The sequence below is a fragment of the Monomorium pharaonis genome, chromosome 4 (genome assembly GCF_013373865.1).
Source record: "Monomorium pharaonis isolate MP-MQ-018 chromosome 4, ASM1337386v2, whole genome shotgun sequence".
NCBI classification, from domain to species: Eukaryota; Metazoa; Arthropoda; class Insecta; order Hymenoptera; family Formicidae; genus Monomorium; species Monomorium pharaonis.
Window position 1 is genome coordinate 4,757,967 of NC_050470.1, and position 16,710 is coordinate 4,774,676.

Sequence of the window (16,710 nt, forward strand, 5' to 3'; positions counted from 1 at the left end):
TGTTTCGCAACGCCGCATCGCCCGAGCGTACAATAAACCGATGTGTATTCGAAGGGGCTTAACTAGACGAACTATTCCCGTGCAGTTTCTATTAGTAAATCACCCGCGCACTGCATGGCATAGATAACGACCCCGTGGCGCAACGACAATACCTTCGACGGGGAGAGACTTAATTAAGTATATATTAATTAAAATCATCCCCGCCTCTCACGCGCCAACGCTGGCTATATACGCCGTGCTACAATGTTTCTGTCCCCTTTATCCGTCCCCCTCCCCCGTTCTGTTTTACTATACACATATTGCCGCATATTTGCGAAAATTAAATTTTGATCGCCACGCGTTCGGTGTTGGGTTTCAAATTAGGTAGACGCAACATATAATTTATATATAGATAATACTATACAATTATGAAGAATAGCAATGTGGGCCAACAGAAATACTAACACATATTCGTCTTAAATTTCCAAATACGTGCATGTTACAATAAACTTGTTTCTTTTACAAAAAATTTTCAAATTATGTGACATACCTAATACATTGCAAAGATTCAAATCAATATTTAATGTTATATTAGACGAAAATAGACGCATCATTATTTTAATTTGGCATATGGTTTCGAACAGGTCAATGAATTTGAAAAGGTTCATGGAATAAAGCGCCGGCGGCAATCTCAGATTTCGCGTCAATTATTCGGGCTTAATAAAAATGTACGATACGGCAAACGCACAAAGGGTCGTCTGCACTCCGCAATCCCCTTTCGCAAAATGCAACGTCAAGGAGACGAATCGGTGACATCGAAGAGAAGCACCCTTGTTAACGTTTCCGTCATCCGTCTCCTTTTGTCGGGACAACCCTTTCTCTCCGAGCGACTTTAAATCGCACCGGTCGGACGCGTTGGATAATTTATAATGCTGTCTTTTTCATCCATAGATGTGTGTATGTGAGTGAGAGAGAGAGAGAGAGAGAAAGTTTAGCATTAACCATATATCAACTATAATGTGCATTTAAATATTTGAGGAAAAAGCTCGATTTACTTTACAATTCCAAAAATATAGTGCTTAAGATAAGTCAATTTATCAATATCTTATTACAATATTTAGAATGGTAAGAGTATTTGTTATGCTTTTAATTTTGTAAAATATACAATTAAAAGAAATGCATATAATAATAGATCCTTGATTCTTGAAATAAACTTTGTGATAATAAACTTTCCATTCTGTCGCGGACTAGTCTATTTTCGATCGGTCGAGATGCCTACCTATACATGCCGAGCGATGTGTTCCGAGTAAGTGACATTTCATGTTTCAGCTCGCGGAAGACTCGAACGACATGCGGGATACGTTAATAGAAATATATTCGTTTGAAGGAGCACTCCTGCGAAAGTCCCGCTGCGTTTCGCTTGATCGTGCATAACTAGGCAGGAGAAGATTTGAGTTTAATCTTCTGAGAAATTATAGAAATAGATGGATGCGTGCACGGAATAGAGACAGATATGTATATGTATTGATATAATAAGCAGAATATTCTCCTGGTAAGAGAAAAAGTATATATTCTCTAACAGAAGAACCTTCGAAATTATAAAAAGGAAATAAATTCAAGTTTTATCTTGCGAGAAATTAATGTAATAAAAAAAAACACAATAGAAAGACTCTGTATACTATATGATTAATATAATAAGTAAAAAAAGAAAAGAAAAATGCCTAATATAAATGCAGAAGCTGCTATTCTTGTCTGGGATACTCATCAATCATTTTCCGATTTTCCTTTGTGTGCTTCCGGTGAAAATTCTCGAGTAAAAGTGTCGCCGAATGCTTGCGGCAAGTATGAATAACGCAATGTGAATACAATGTTCATAAGAGTCGTATCGTTACGCCTTTTCCTGCACCGCCTGTCGACGATAAATTAAATCGTGGTCGAGTGCTACGTACGCGTATTTTTCACAGAGCGCTTTATCGTATGTGCTTGAGCGACCCTTGTGTGTCTCTTCTCTTCTCCCCCTCCCCTCTCCCTTTCTCTCTTTCTCTTTCTCCCTCTTTTGCCTCTCCGTTTCGCTTCACGTTCCATCGTCTTCGTCTTATCGGCAACTCTCGGATTTTAATTTCGCCTTAGGGCGACAGCTCATCCTCCGATAAATAATGACCGATAGCCTCCACACAGTCGCCGAAACGTCAGTATCTCTGCGATGCTTTTATCGGAGGAAATTCTTTATCGGAGGAAGTTCTTTATTCTCTCTCACCGTTTAAATTTTTACATGTCGAAATGTCAATCTTTCCATTTTGCGTCAGTAAGAACATTTACATTTTTTTATTTCGGCTAATACATTATCATAATCACAGCTAGAAAATAACTTGCGAATAATAATGTTTGCTCATTATATATAATAATTGTAAACGCAGTGATTTGTTTTTAAAAGTAAATTATCTATTAAATTTGTAGGTAATTTTTTATTAGAAATAATCGCATAAAATGCAAAAATCAATGTTACTAAATAGTACGCTGAACAAGGTAGTGATAATTTATTAGCTATACATTTTTAAATGCAAGTATTGAATGTGAACTGTTATATAAACTGTGTAATATATTAATTTTTTATTTTCTATTTAGAATCTTATTATTTCTACTTAGAATAAACATTTGATTTCCTCTGTTGAAATTAATTGTATTGACCAATGCTGATAATTATTTTTGTTAATGAAGGAAAAATAAATTCAAAGCGTGGGAAGATATCATCGAAATAAATCAATCGAATGGTTATCTTTAGCGCGAGAAACAGCGCGTATCACACTGTTGTAAATTACACACACACCCGATAAAGTAACAAATTGCTCAGGTAGAGCCTGATCGAGCGCAGAATGGAAAGCTGGACAAAAAGGACAGCGGTCAGAAGAGAACGAGGATCGAACACCTTTATCGAACTATCGACGATCTTTTCATACCGATTCCTGCGCGTGTAATTTCACGCCCAAATCGCGGAAGTTATGGCAATAGGGTTGGCGATACAAGCCATAAATGGGATCGCCTGACCATGAACGTGCGTACATATATAGGTCTCTGGCGGGTTCGAGGCGGGCATTTTCTCTTTCCAGGGCCCGGTCTCTCGAAAAACAAACAGTTAAAGCTAGGTGGTCCCTCATTAAGTTGGCACCACTCCCGGGTCGTTCCCCTTTAATTCGAGTCGATCCCGCTGCCACACATAGAAAGGGTCTCGGAAGGATCCTGGGTCCCGCGGGGCTCCATTACACACGCGCGGGCAGCCAGGTACGTGTATCCGAGTGTACACCACAGCAGCGCGAGTGAGATGTTGGCTATGCGAAATCAATGCGTTTGATACGTGTCACCATATCGGCACATCGACACACACGCTGGTTACAGAACACGACTCGGCTTGCTGCACGCATTCATATTTCACGCGTGTCGGGATATCCGAAGACGTTATTACTGCGAGCTGGCTGAGAAAGCAAGAGGTATTCGCCTTTCTTTCTTATAAAAAAAATTAAAAAAAACTCGTTCGTTTTAAAAGGGTATTTTCGACGTTAATCTTTCTGGGAGATAATAATTATTTCCGAAGATCCGAGTCGAAATAATCTCTCAAAGAGCGTGGGTTTACAATAATTTGTAGATGAGAGGCGCATGACCAAAATTCTCTAATCGCGAAAATACACTTCACTTTAAGCATAGGTATAATTTAATATAGATATAGTATAACCAGGAACTTCGTGGAATGTAGAATAATTATTGATGAACATAATTTACTAAAAGTTCATGTTAGGAAGAAAAAAACGTAACGCCATATATTTTCTTTTTTAAAAGATATTGATAAAATTTAGTTTTAGTTTTATCAATTTGTTATAAAAAGTCATATCATTACCTGAATAATTTTTTAAACGCGAATATATAATTATTTTCGAAAGCTCGTAATCTCAAAGAACGCACGCTGCCAACGTACGCGCAATATTCGCTGCATAAGGAAAATGCCCGATAATGGGATTACATATAGGGAAAGGATTAGCGAAATCCCTCGAATGCAAAAGCTTAGTCTATAATCTGTACAACATACCGGTATCTTCGACGTGAATCACGAACAGATGTATTGTATATAGGGATACCATCGATACCAGGGATACGATCGCTCAATTAATATATATGTTTTAATTTTAATATTATTTTATACACAATATGAGTTTGATAATTTTCTTTCATTTCTTGGAAATTTAAAACGCAATTTTTGTAATTAGTACACGGAGAGAATTTTCTCTTAAAAATTACCCTGAAAATCGTGGTAATTGTGAGACAACGTAAACCTTGGAAAATTTTACCATACTTTTAATAAAATTTACAAAAATTTAGTAAAGTTTAGTAAAATTTTAAGAAAATTTGGCTAAGTTTTAGTAAATTTTGTTAGAAGTATAGTAAAATTTACTAAAACTTAGCCAAATTTTCTTAAAATTTTACTAAACTTTACTAAATTTTTGTAAATTTTATTAAAAGTATGGTAAAATTTTCCAAGGTTTACGTTGTCTCACAATTACCACGATTTTCAGGGTAATTTTTAAGAGAAAATTCTCTCCGTGTATTTTTTTGCACCGTTTTTAGAAATTTTTTAATTTATTAATTTTAATGTTTTTTAAATTTATTAATTTTAATAATTTCAAATATAACTTTGACATATTTTTTACCGTTATGAAATATTGATAAATTTTTCTGCTAAATAATTACAAGCACTCTTATCTATAAGGAAACATGATGATATAAGAAGAAATCATTATTATAGGAAATCGATCTAAAACAAATCTTGATGTCAATCATTACAATTTTTTAATGAGAACTTTATAAATTATTATACCTTTTATTTTTCTTCACGCATATATTTTTCTTTTGTGCAATTTGTACAACGCTATCCATTTGTAGATACAACTCAATCAAGAAGTTATGCTTCCACAGTACAAAATATAATGTGAACATAAATTAATGCAAATGACGTTGTATATTATCGCGATCAGATTATAACGAAGAAAATGCAGATAATTAAAGAATTATATTTAAATTAAGTGCTGCTTTACATATATACTTCGTGTATCTGTAGCTCCCAGAATCTTAAAATTCAATCTTCAAAACATATATAAATATAACTTACATGCAAATGCACGAGTGGTGTCTATCCTACATCGTATTAATAACTTTTGTCGTTTTATGTTACAGATACGCGTCAACGTCGCGGAGGAAGAATAATAACGTAGAAAAATTACGTAAGTATTATACACGTGCATACATATACGAGTACATGCCTGCCAATTAGTCAATAATTGATAACGGATATACATTAATCGTCTATATCATAAATTTGATAGTCTCTGTATGACAGAGCATCTTTTCACCTCCTCTTGCTTCTTTGAGAAAGGAATACTAAGTCTACACATATATACACATATACATACGTGCGAACAAAATCCTCTCTTAACAAAGAAAATTCTTCTCACGCTTATGTCATATGAAATCTGGTGAGTTATGTGCATGTAGAAATAAAATAATTCAATATAAGTAACGAATACGTAATAATGTTCACAAAGCATTAATTTTTTCTTTAATAAAACATAAAAATAAAACGCTAATTACAATATTACTGTTGAACTAATTTTTTAACAAATATCAAATAAGTTTCGAAATAGTAAAATAATTTTGTTTCGAATATTTCTTCAAAAAGTTATCCTTTCAGATTATTTAAAACGTTCAACTTTCCATTGCTATAATTGGCTTCATATTGACTAAATTAACTATTATTATTTATTTATTGATATATTATTTCATATTTTATTCAGTTATTTGCTATTTTTTAAAGATTACTGTATTAGATAACAAGAATCAATTAATAATTGATATATTGACCAGACTGCAACTTGAAAAAGGATTATATTAGTAATGTTCTCTTGCATTCCTGGAATATCTCAGTGACAAGATTTTTTCATGTAATCTCGTTTTGATTCTTTTTTCTTCGAATATCTTTGCGCGTACAATTAGTCCGGTTCTCGAAGAGAGATGCACTCGCACACATAGCATTTAACCGTCTTCGTTATACTCATCGGACAACTTTATGACGTCCGTATAACTGCCGTGTTTTACGAATTTATTGAACCCGCTCCCGCCGGCGTGTATCGCTTCATATGGAACACGTCTAGTCTCGTTTGAAAAAGAAAACTTTACAGAACCGACAGATTCCTGCGTTCTAGAATGCAGCTCTAAAGACAATGAAGCTCAACATCAAAATAAAAATAATTGAAAATCAAACTGGATTTTTAAGACTAAATATAAAAAAATTTATTATTATTAATTAATCGAAAAACTTGAAATCATAATTACATAAGTCTTTATAAAGCGTTCAAGTAAGTAAATCAATTCTATTAGCGTAAAAAAGCTTAATTTTAATAAATATTTTTATATTTTGATACTAAAAAAATTCTTAATAATTTATAATTGGCTTCAAGTACCTGAAATTCATACTTTAAACAACTTTAGCAAATAAAGGCTCTTAAATAAAATTGAAGTTTAATAATAGTGCACGAACCCTTTCGGCATTTTGAATCTTTATGCCTTTGTCGGCCTTTAAAGATAGGCCTGCTAGTTTCAATTGATAGACTTATCATTCTTTATTTACGAAATATGAGCTGGGAAGAGATAATAGTGTATAGAAGATAATATTTGTAGGAGATAAGAGTCATATGCAAAGTAAACATCCTACGGATTAATCTTGTGTAATATATATAATGAGAATCATATCGAGTGTTTAACGGTCCGCACGATTTTTGAAACACTCTTCCGACATTAAAAAAAAATGGAAGATAAATATCATCTGTTTTATACATACTACAACTTGCAATAAAAAATATTAAAAAAAAATTGTTTTTATAAAAAATCAAAATCACCTAGAATTTTTTAAAATAGCACCATACGTAAGATAAATCATTTACAAGTATTAAGACACGTCTCTGCACGAAATAGGATATTTACATATCTCTTCATGATGAAGTTTAAAGTGTAAAAATAAAATCCTCTGTCTGTTGGATAATTTTCTACAACATAAGATCGATAGAATTTCTGTCCGTTTTTTTATGCAACAATGCAATCACATAAGTTTCCTCGCCCCATGTCGTCTCGTAGACGGTAATCGAATACAGTGAGTTAATAAATGCGATCGGAGTAGGAGTAGCCAACGATTTCAGGGAAAGCATCCTCGATCGCTCCATTACGCTGTTGGGTGGATGAGTCTCTACTCGTTTTCTCGTCGTCGGCATGAACCGAAAGATAGTCAATGGCGGCACGGAGGGTTAAAGGAGAATGCGGACTCTAGTTCGACAATAGGCCACCTACGGTTCCCCTACACCCCCGCTCTACGGCCTGGCTGTTTCTCTCCCTTTCTTTCGTCCCTTTTCGAGTATACTCGGAATCTCGACTGGACCAGCTGCCCTAATGCTGCGGAACTGACTGTAACGCGCCGGCAATTGTCATGGTCTTGTGAACTGTGAAGCGTGCTGGGGAACACGCCACGAACGATTCTGTCCAGGTTTACGTTGCATCCTCGACTGTTGATGTTTGCCACCGGGCCTGGTGTTGTCCGAAATCGCCGGCACGAATCGTTTACACCGAGGTAGAAACGGGATAAAATAGACATACAAATACCGAGGGAAGGACCGTGACAAGGATTTGGTTGTTCGGTTAATTAGGCAACAATGGTAGATCATAGAAAGACATATCCTAAAGATTTACATTGGTAGTGAAGATAATATACTAGTTTTTACGAAGTAATTTCAAAAGATACCGATATATATATATATATATTATACAAATTAGTATGTTATATGAATAGAACATCAGACTTTTACACGACTTATATTATTTTGATCAATTTTCGTTTTCTATTAATTATTGAAATTCAATTTTTCAATTTATAGATATATAACGTGTTTTCTTTTCGAAATATTCTGTATATATTATTAAATTATAATATTTAAATAAAAGAGATGTAAAATCATAATCAAAAGATTATCATATATAAATTTTAGCACTTTTTGGTTTCCCTAATCATTTTCCCATTTCTTCATACAATATTAAATTTTCCTTCTAAATAATTAATCTTTGTCTGTTAGCTTTTCGTTTGAAGTTAACCAGTGTAGAATCTGAATTCCTAAAGGATTCGAGCTTCCCGTGATTCATCTCGCAAGCCCTGGCGGCTGTGGTTATCGAGGCGTTATCGGCCGTGCGAAACGACACCACAAATTCTGCACGACGCTTCAGAGCGCATTTCGGGCCGTCGTTAGATTAAAGCGTCATCGCGGTGCCGCGCCGTGTCACGGGGTACAACTGCGATCCTGCAAACGACCCTTCGGAGAATAAACTCCCTTCCAGTATTTATGGACTTTTGGGATTACCGGGGATGAAGAAGGGAGGGAGCGAGGCAACCTCCGCGCATCTCTTTTGTAAACTCTCGAAACACCTTGACGATGAGAGAGGAGAGACGACTCGTCCTCCTTCCGCGATGTAAATCGCGATCCGCATTGTTTATACGATGCTGTCGCATAGGGGATGCTCTTTTGTCCGCGGTTGATTCTCACCGGGAGATACCGACGAATGAATTTCGAGGGTGGCAGTGATATCATGCCCGGTTGTGGTTATGCACAGACTTTATGTGCCTTGTTATCTTGCGCGATTTCAAAGATTGTGAATGCGAATTAAACATACAGTAATCATAAATTATTCGATATTACTCGGTCATCAGACGATTTAAGTTTAATCAATATAATGTATACGAGTTAGTTATGCGATATTTTTATATGACATGTAACATATAATTGTCTTGTATATAATACTTTATTTTTATATATATTTCCTTGATGTGTCTTAATTCTTTTTATTTCCAATTCCATTTACATAACGATTGTTAAATTGTTGTTTCATATTTTGTTAAAGGAGCAAAGATAGAATTAATTTCCTTTAATTTAGTCCAAAGGTTAGATAAGTACAGGTGAGAAAAGCGAAGGTGGAGCATATTCCACGTCAACAGAAACTTCGCTGTTTTCTACAATTTTCGAGACAGACGTGCGTTTAAATGCGAGGGAGTTTGCGACCTCTCCCTTGGATTGTTTTCCTTCGTCGTGGATAATTTCCCGTCTGCCACTTGCATCTCGCGCGGTAATTTATTGTAAACGCGAAGGCGGACGCGCCGGTTTAAACGATTTTCCTGATATGGCAGCGAACGAGCGGATGAAGAGACACGGAAACGCCTTCCATCGCCACGTTAACGATTCATTACGGAAGTGTAAATTAGCAGAAATCATATCTCGCCCAATATTGCTCATCATCAAAAACATGCGATTATCGCTAAAGAAATATTAAGTTTTTAATATATTTTAAGACAATTCACTTAAAATTGTTCATAAAATTCACTTTTTTTTTTAAACCAAGTTGTTTTGTATAATAATTTTTTTAAATATTTTGCATGCATACATATTTTCAGAATATAATTTAATTATTTATTTTAGAAATTTATTTAACGTAAAATATCAAAAAATAAAGAGGAAAGATACTACCTCAATTTTTTTAAAAGGAAAATTAATTTTAATTTAAATTAGATTTTAATACATAATTTTTTTAGTATCTATTTTTAAATATAGAGAAGAAGCATAAATTTTACAATAAAACATTGTTGCGCTATAATAAATTTGTGTTATTTTAAGCAAACTAAATGGACACGTTTATTAAGCAAAATATAATAAATAAAAATCAGATATCACTCGTCAACAAACTTGTCCTTTCATTCCGCTTGTCGGAATGATTTCGTTATTTTTTTTTTAACACAGATGCATTAATAATTTCAGCAGTAATGTTGGAAACAAAAAAGCTTGTGAATGCATAACTATTATTTTGTCAAATAAAATGTGTCTGTATGAGAAACAAATATTTTCGAAACAATACTTTATTTCTCACTCGTACGATTGACAAAATACTCCACGACACCGTTGTTTTATACTTGTAACAATAATATTGAAAAGCAATAGTTATAAATAATAGATAAAGCCAAATAAACAAGTAGCATATGGTACATATTGGTCAAACAATAATTCACAAAAGAGACTTTGGATGTAAATTAATATAGATTTCATATTTTCAAATTGTGGTTTTTATGAATTTCCATTTTTCATCTGTATCCTTAAAATTTTTAATACTGATATAAAATTTTTAATACGGATATCACTGAATTCATGTTATATTAGTTTTACATATTTTGTAAATAAAAAATAGCAAATATAAAATAAAAGTTATATAAAAGTATAAGAATATGAATAACGTTAAGTCTACGTCTCTGTACATAATTGTCTGTTACCTATATCATCCTGCACATTTGTAAGTTACAATTAATAACGGTACTTACCTATAGGCTGATGATAGGAGGTATCGAAAGAACGCCGAATGATAGCGGAAGCAGGAGTAGACGTTGACGTCGGTGTGTTATCCTTGAGTGACCTGTAGTGGTGTGTGGCCTTGTAACTCGCTGCCAAAACAAACAACGGCTAAGCTAACTTCGTTTCCTCGTACGTAGCGATATCAAGTATTAATGGATAAGAATACTTACGTCATCTCGCGATGGCAAGTTGGAGAAAGCGAATTCACTGGTTGGAGAAAGCGTCCGTTTGACTAGAATTGAAGTGCACGAAGTCACGAGTTCAAGCGTTGCAAATCGCGCACGTGAACATCGAAACATGCGAATGCGAGTCGTGAGTATCACTTCGTCGGAGCAAGACATCGATAAACTATGAATTCCGCCGAAAACGGCACTCCGAACTTTGAGGTACTGTGCTATCTCTAACCTTGTCGCAACTTCCAAACAGCTCTTTTCACGCGAGCGTGGAACCCTCTCGACGTCATTTCGACTCGATTATCACGTAGTATTAGTTGGCTCGTGACGGTCGTTTAAGGTTAGGACGCGGGACGGTACGAGTCGAGATTGTCTCAGTCTCAGATCAATATAAACATTCTTCCCGGAAGCGCTATTCCGAAGAGCATGCGAGAAGGCACTACAAGACCTCTCGATATGTACGGATTACTGTATTCTCGTATCCGAAGAATCCGTGTACCGTTCGCGCGCCAACAAGTCACCGTTAACATCGATAACCAGAGGAGTTCCCTTCTCATTTAAGACAGGCCGTCGGCACAACAGTCGGACAACTTCGATCGCGTATCGTCGCGGGGACTCTGCAATCTGCGCGATACGAACTTGGCCGTGCGAGAGTAACGCGATCGCGGGCGGTGATACGCGACATTCGAGCCGGGCGCGACGAAAATTCCACGTAAACGCGTTTGCAGTCAACCGACGCGAAGAGAGAGAGAGAGAGAGAAAGAGAGCGCGCATCTTTAACCGACTTGAAGTTTGGTGTGCGCGAGGTGGGGCGCGGCGCGGCGCAGCGACCGTTCCGTAGGGCGAACGCGGGAGGTGACGAGGGGAGCCGAGTACGGCCGAGCGAGACTAGTGGGGGAAGTCGCCACCGCCGCCGCCACAGTCGTTAGGCAGGTGTGGTGGGGAGAGACGCTCACTCGCCCCCTGCGCTCACTCAGTCGCTCCGTCGCCGTCGAAGGGAATGTGCGTCGTCGCGCGTCGCCGTTCCCCACGTAATCGCGCCGCGACGGTTATCGCCTATCGCGCGTTCTCATTATCCTCACCATCGTCGCCGTAAGTGTGCCGTTTTGCCGCCGCCGTCCATCTCGCCGCGCGATTCTCCGCGATCATGGAGACTCGTAACTCCTGTGCGGCACGGTGAAACGCGACGGGCGCGCTGATCGCGCGGCCAACTTCAGTGTGTACGCGCAGTGATAATACGAAAGCGATTTTGCGCGATTTTCGGTGCGTAACTGTGACCGTAACTTCCGGAGTCTGGCCGGAGCCAACCGAGGAGGTCCTCCGAGACGGATAAAACCGACGGTGGAGAACTCGGAGGGAGATAGCCACGCAGCCGTCGGCGGCAGCGGGACTCGCCTCGGCCGAGATCGCGCGAGATCATCGGCCCGAGCGTGTCTTTTCCCCCTGCACTCCCGGAAGCACCGAGGATTGGGATGTAATGAGGCTCGGACCTCGATAGTGTGTTTCGTGTGACAGTGACAGTGAGACACAGTTTCTGGTTTTCTATTTCGGTTTCCGGCGGTTTCTGTGCGATGTGCTACAGTCTCATCGGTCTCCGCATCCTCTGTCTCGTAAGTACCGTAAAACGGCATTCGATCTCTCGGCGTCTCGCACTTCCGCGGTCGTCCTCCTTCCCATCCACCCGCGAGAACGAGCCCCGTGCCGCAGATTCGATACTCCGCGCTCCGGGTTTACCGGAGCGCAAGATAACCGGGACCACCGCACGGCGTATCGATTGATACCGATCGAGATTGAAACGAGCTCCGCGACTTGGAGCGACGGAACGGAATGGGCAACGACTCGAAGCGTCGAACGTGTACGTGTGTGTGTATGCGCGCGCGCGCGCACGAGATGTTTTTCCCTCCCGACTGTGAACCTGTGTAACGTGAAAGTGGAAAATGCGAAAGAGAGCGTCGTCCGAAACCGGAGTGCGTCGGGGCCGGAAATTGGCCTGTTAACGTGAACCCTCCGGGTTCGTCGTTTCGAAGCGACGACGACTCTCCGATCTCGAACGCCGCTTGACGATCCGCCGCGGAAGTGCGACCGTCCGAATTTTTTCTTTTCTTTTTCTTTTGGCGAGCTCGCGCTCTCCTTGCGCGTCTCAGAGGGCTCGAAGTGCGAGGGAATCCGCTTCGTCACGGGGGTATTGTAATTTCACAGTACCTTCGCAGTGACCTAACCTGTATGTGATTCTCTTTTCGGAATTTAAGCGTTCGAGAAATAGCGCGGGATGAAATCACTGGAAAATCAAGGACGCATATTTGTCGAGTGTTCAACAACGGCCTGTCCTGGCACTTCTTGTTGACGTGCCTTGTGTCTTTATTGGCGAAACGCGGCGCTGTGAGAGCGCGATGTAAATACGAGCGAAGAGATTATCGCTATTTACATGCGTATCCGACGGGAAATTTCACGTCTCTCCGAGGATCGATGCGTCGATGATTGTGCGTGGAAAATTGACCTGGTGAAAACTCGTCGCGATGACAAACGTGTGTGTGTGTGTTTGTGTGTGTGTGTCGCGCGCGCGAGCGATTTAATTATCTAATGTGCGATGAAAATACGGTGATCTCTGAACAAATCTCGCGCATCACGACGTACGAGAATTGAATTTCTCCGAACGCGAGCGTGCGCTTTTTAAACGTTTCTCACTTTGTCGTCCTTCGAAAATCTCGTTTCGAGAATTTTCATAGCCAACTCAACGCAATTAACTCAAACTGTCGGAGATAGACGCGAACACGGGCGAATTGCATTTCGGGGTTATCGATACGAGAGCACCGCGACGTTCAGGGCGAGGTAAAACGGGGAAAAAAAAAGTTCAGCCGCCTCGGATCGGTCGCGTGCGACGGCGTATGAATTTGCACGGTGAAACGTGCGAAAGGAGCAAACTCGTCGGGAATCGTCGAGCGTTCTTTTTGTACGCGAACGAAAACGAAACGGCGCGCTCGCGTCGAGGAATTCGGATAACGTTAAACGCAGTACATCCTACGATTGTATCGGCAGCGACGGTGTCTCTCGTGGGTTAATTTGCCGCGCGTGTGAAAACTCCGGACGTGAGGGTCGTTAGAAAGACGTTGAAAAATTGAAATTTCCGAGCGTTCGGTCGCGGAAACTGTGAAAACGATAGGGGACTGCGTCGTTTTTATCGTATCTTGCATACGCGCGAGTCATAAATAAATGCATATCAACAAATCGGCGCCGCGTTTCAAGTATACGCGTAGAAAAAAAATCGCGAGTGAAACCGACTTCGCGAATAAACACGCCGGTCGGAAAGTATTAAAAACGTGCGAAGCTTTAAATCGGGGAACGTGAAAATGCTATCATCAATTTTATTATATTTTTGTGCGCGCGAACTGCAAATGTCGTTCGCATTAAATTCATATATTTCACCTGCGCCGAACGCAAAAGTTTATATAACGACGGATGCAATTATTAGAATAACAGAGTTTTTTTTCCGAATTCATCGAATCGCGGGAATGCTGTCGTTGATTTTACCGGTCTTTTTTTATGCCCCCCCCCCCTCTTCCCGTGAAAAGTACAAACACGCTCATGTGTTTTAACGTGCAATGCGTATGCATAATTTAGATAACGGTGGATGTAATAAGCACGGAAAATGTGGAGAACAGCGAATTCTAAAATTCATGGGATCGCGGAAGTGCGATCGGTGGCTGGTATCGTTCTTTTCGGCGAATATTTTACTCGTTCCAATTTGTAAAAAGGGATTACATATTTTTGAATTGGTCAGATCGTAAAAATGTGTGACTGTCGATTCCTATTATGTACGGATAACAAGCGTGCCCCGACAAAATCGCATTAAATTTGCGCATTTTAAACCGAGATATTAACGAAAACTATAAATAACAATATAAAAAGCAAACGCGTACCGAAATTTGTGAATTTAACATGTGCTCTTTAAATCAAATTGGTGTATTATTTACAGATAGTGATGAATAAGTTGATTTCTGTGATATAACTGTCAATCGATGATATATTATGTACTGTCTTTCAATACACTGAATTCCGATTAGCGCGAGTTTCCCCTTTTAATCGGAAAGACAATGAATAATTGCATTGATTGCATTGATTACAGTTATAAGCACACCACTGTAAATCAATACGATTTCACTAATTCAGATTTAAAAAGTGGGATCATATATTCGTCTTGGTGTTCTCGGTCCCAGAAAAATTTTGATAGTTAAATATTATACGAAATTACACAAATGTTTTCGAAAACGTGTAAAAGATTTAGATTATATATAATAATTAACAAACGTACAAACTTCAGACTTTTTAAATTTATTAAATTAAAGTGTGAATAATAATTTTTGTGCAATGTAAAAATGTGAATATAGTAACTCAAATTTCATGATTATTTTAATTCGCAATAGACAAATGTGGAAACAAATTTAAAAAGTGCTAATTACGTAAGTTTAATTTTGTTCGTAAAAGTATGAACATTATCTGGTTTTTTTATGTTGCGAAAAGAATTTATCGTGAGTGATAAATGCTAACACATCGTGAACCGTTATGATGTACAAAATTGTGTGTGTTTGTGTGCAATTTGTGCACGATGTTTTTAAAAATTGCGATTCTGATATATTTGAGTCTTTACTTTTAACAAACGAAAAAAATGTGAAAAACTCGATTTAAAAATGATAATGCAATCCTTGATTTTCCATTCAGTGATTTCTTCTCAAATTTACAATGTAAAATCGAAATCAATTCTAATCCGAGTGTGCTACTGCGAACTACTAGGTTTACTTTCCACGCGTGAATAAATCCGTACTCCGTTTTCGCAACGTTTGTGACAGAGGAAAATCTCGGTAGCTCCGCGGAAATGCGGCCTTTGATTTTCAATCAGCAACTCCTCGCATCGAAATTTGATTTGTGTCCAATGAAAATAGAAGGGAAATATCAATTCGAGGAAAGCGATGTAATCACAAGTACGCAAGTTTCGATTCTTGGCGATTGATTTTGCCCATTCGGATCTCATTTTATCGTGTATCGTGATTTGTCAAAGTGAATTATCGCGATGACAGTTTCTTATTGTAACTTGTTATTAACTGTAACACGCGCAATTAAGGAAAATGTGCACATCATTTTTAAGGGTGTAATTAACAATGAAATGCATGTCACTGCGCTTTATTAATAGTAGATTCTGAATAACAAAGTATCACATTAGTCACTTCAAGGATTATCAAAGTACATATTACTGCGTATTATTCAAAACGTGACTTTCAGCAAAACATGACAGGTTGTTTTATTCATTCTTATGACTCAAATTCGTTTGTCAGCGTGTACATTAAATATTTTTCTGCGTTTAATTGTAATTACATTTCTCTGCAAATGAGGTTACATCTTTAAAAATACTCAAACAGCACTTTGTATCTCGGTATTTAGAAAGAGATGACTCTTTTATATTCGGCAAACTTATTTCAAAAAGATCTGGGCCACACGGACGGCAAATGGGACCTGCGTATTCCGAATCTTAATTGCGACCATTGGACTGCTTTGAATTTCTAAGGATAATTCATGACACAAGCGTCGTGATGTCGTGTCATTAAGCCAAAGATTACCGGGAGCGACGGAAGACTCGCTTTGACGTGTCCCACGGGAAGACCTCCTGTTTGGTCTCGTTTTACAAGTCAATGCTCAAAGCGCGCGTGCACGTTGCCCCGAGAATACAAACTAGTCTGTTTACACGAAAGTCCACGCGCACGGCCATCGGCTAGCCCGCTCGTAAGTAATTTCTCGTTTGCAGCTTGCTTAGCTTGCCGATAATGCGATATTGCAAAAAGCGATTGATTGCGAAAAGAAAAAAAAAGTCAAACAATTGTGCAGAAATTTTAACAACGGATGAATACAACAAACGTGACATTAGCACAAACAATTATAATTTTTTGCAGGACATTTTTTGATTTTTTGGATGTTTATCTTGAAACTGCCACTATATATTTTGGTGTGCGTAACGTGATAGCGACAGCAGATTAAAAATATATGTTTATTTTTTCCTGCTTACGAGAAGAGTCCGAGTTTCTTTTGCGGTCTTTTTA

At 38.3% G+C, this 16,710-nt stretch overlaps 1 protein-coding gene and 1 long non-coding RNA gene across 10 annotated transcripts in view; one reads left to right on the plus strand and one right to left on the minus strand.

The window, feature by feature from the left end:
* LOC105838755 overlaps positions 1–10,722 on the minus strand; it is a 194,496-nt gene extending 183,774 nt beyond the window's left edge. For both annotated transcript variants that reach the window (XR_003625429.2, XR_004962852.1), the window contains exons 1-2: positions 10,622–10,722; positions 10,421–10,540 (exon numbers count right to left, since the gene is read on the minus strand). This is a non-coding gene — a long non-coding RNA (uncharacterized LOC105838755). The remainder of the gene's footprint in view (positions 1–10,420; positions 10,541–10,621) is intronic.
* Positions 1–16,710, plus strand: part of LOC105836884 (latrophilin Cirl) — a 425,666-nt gene that overhangs the window by 92,357 nt on the left and 316,599 nt on the right. For 5 of the 8 annotated variants that reach the window (XM_036285517.1, XM_036285516.1, XM_036285523.1 and 2 more), the window contains exon 1: positions 12,103–12,234. The gene's annotated coding sequence lies outside the window, so the exon portion shown is untranslated. Of the gene's footprint in view, positions 1–5,199; positions 5,247–12,102; positions 12,235–16,710 lie in introns of those variants that run through there. The other 3 variants (XM_036285518.1, XM_036285520.1, XM_036285519.1) reach the window with 1 other exon arrangement.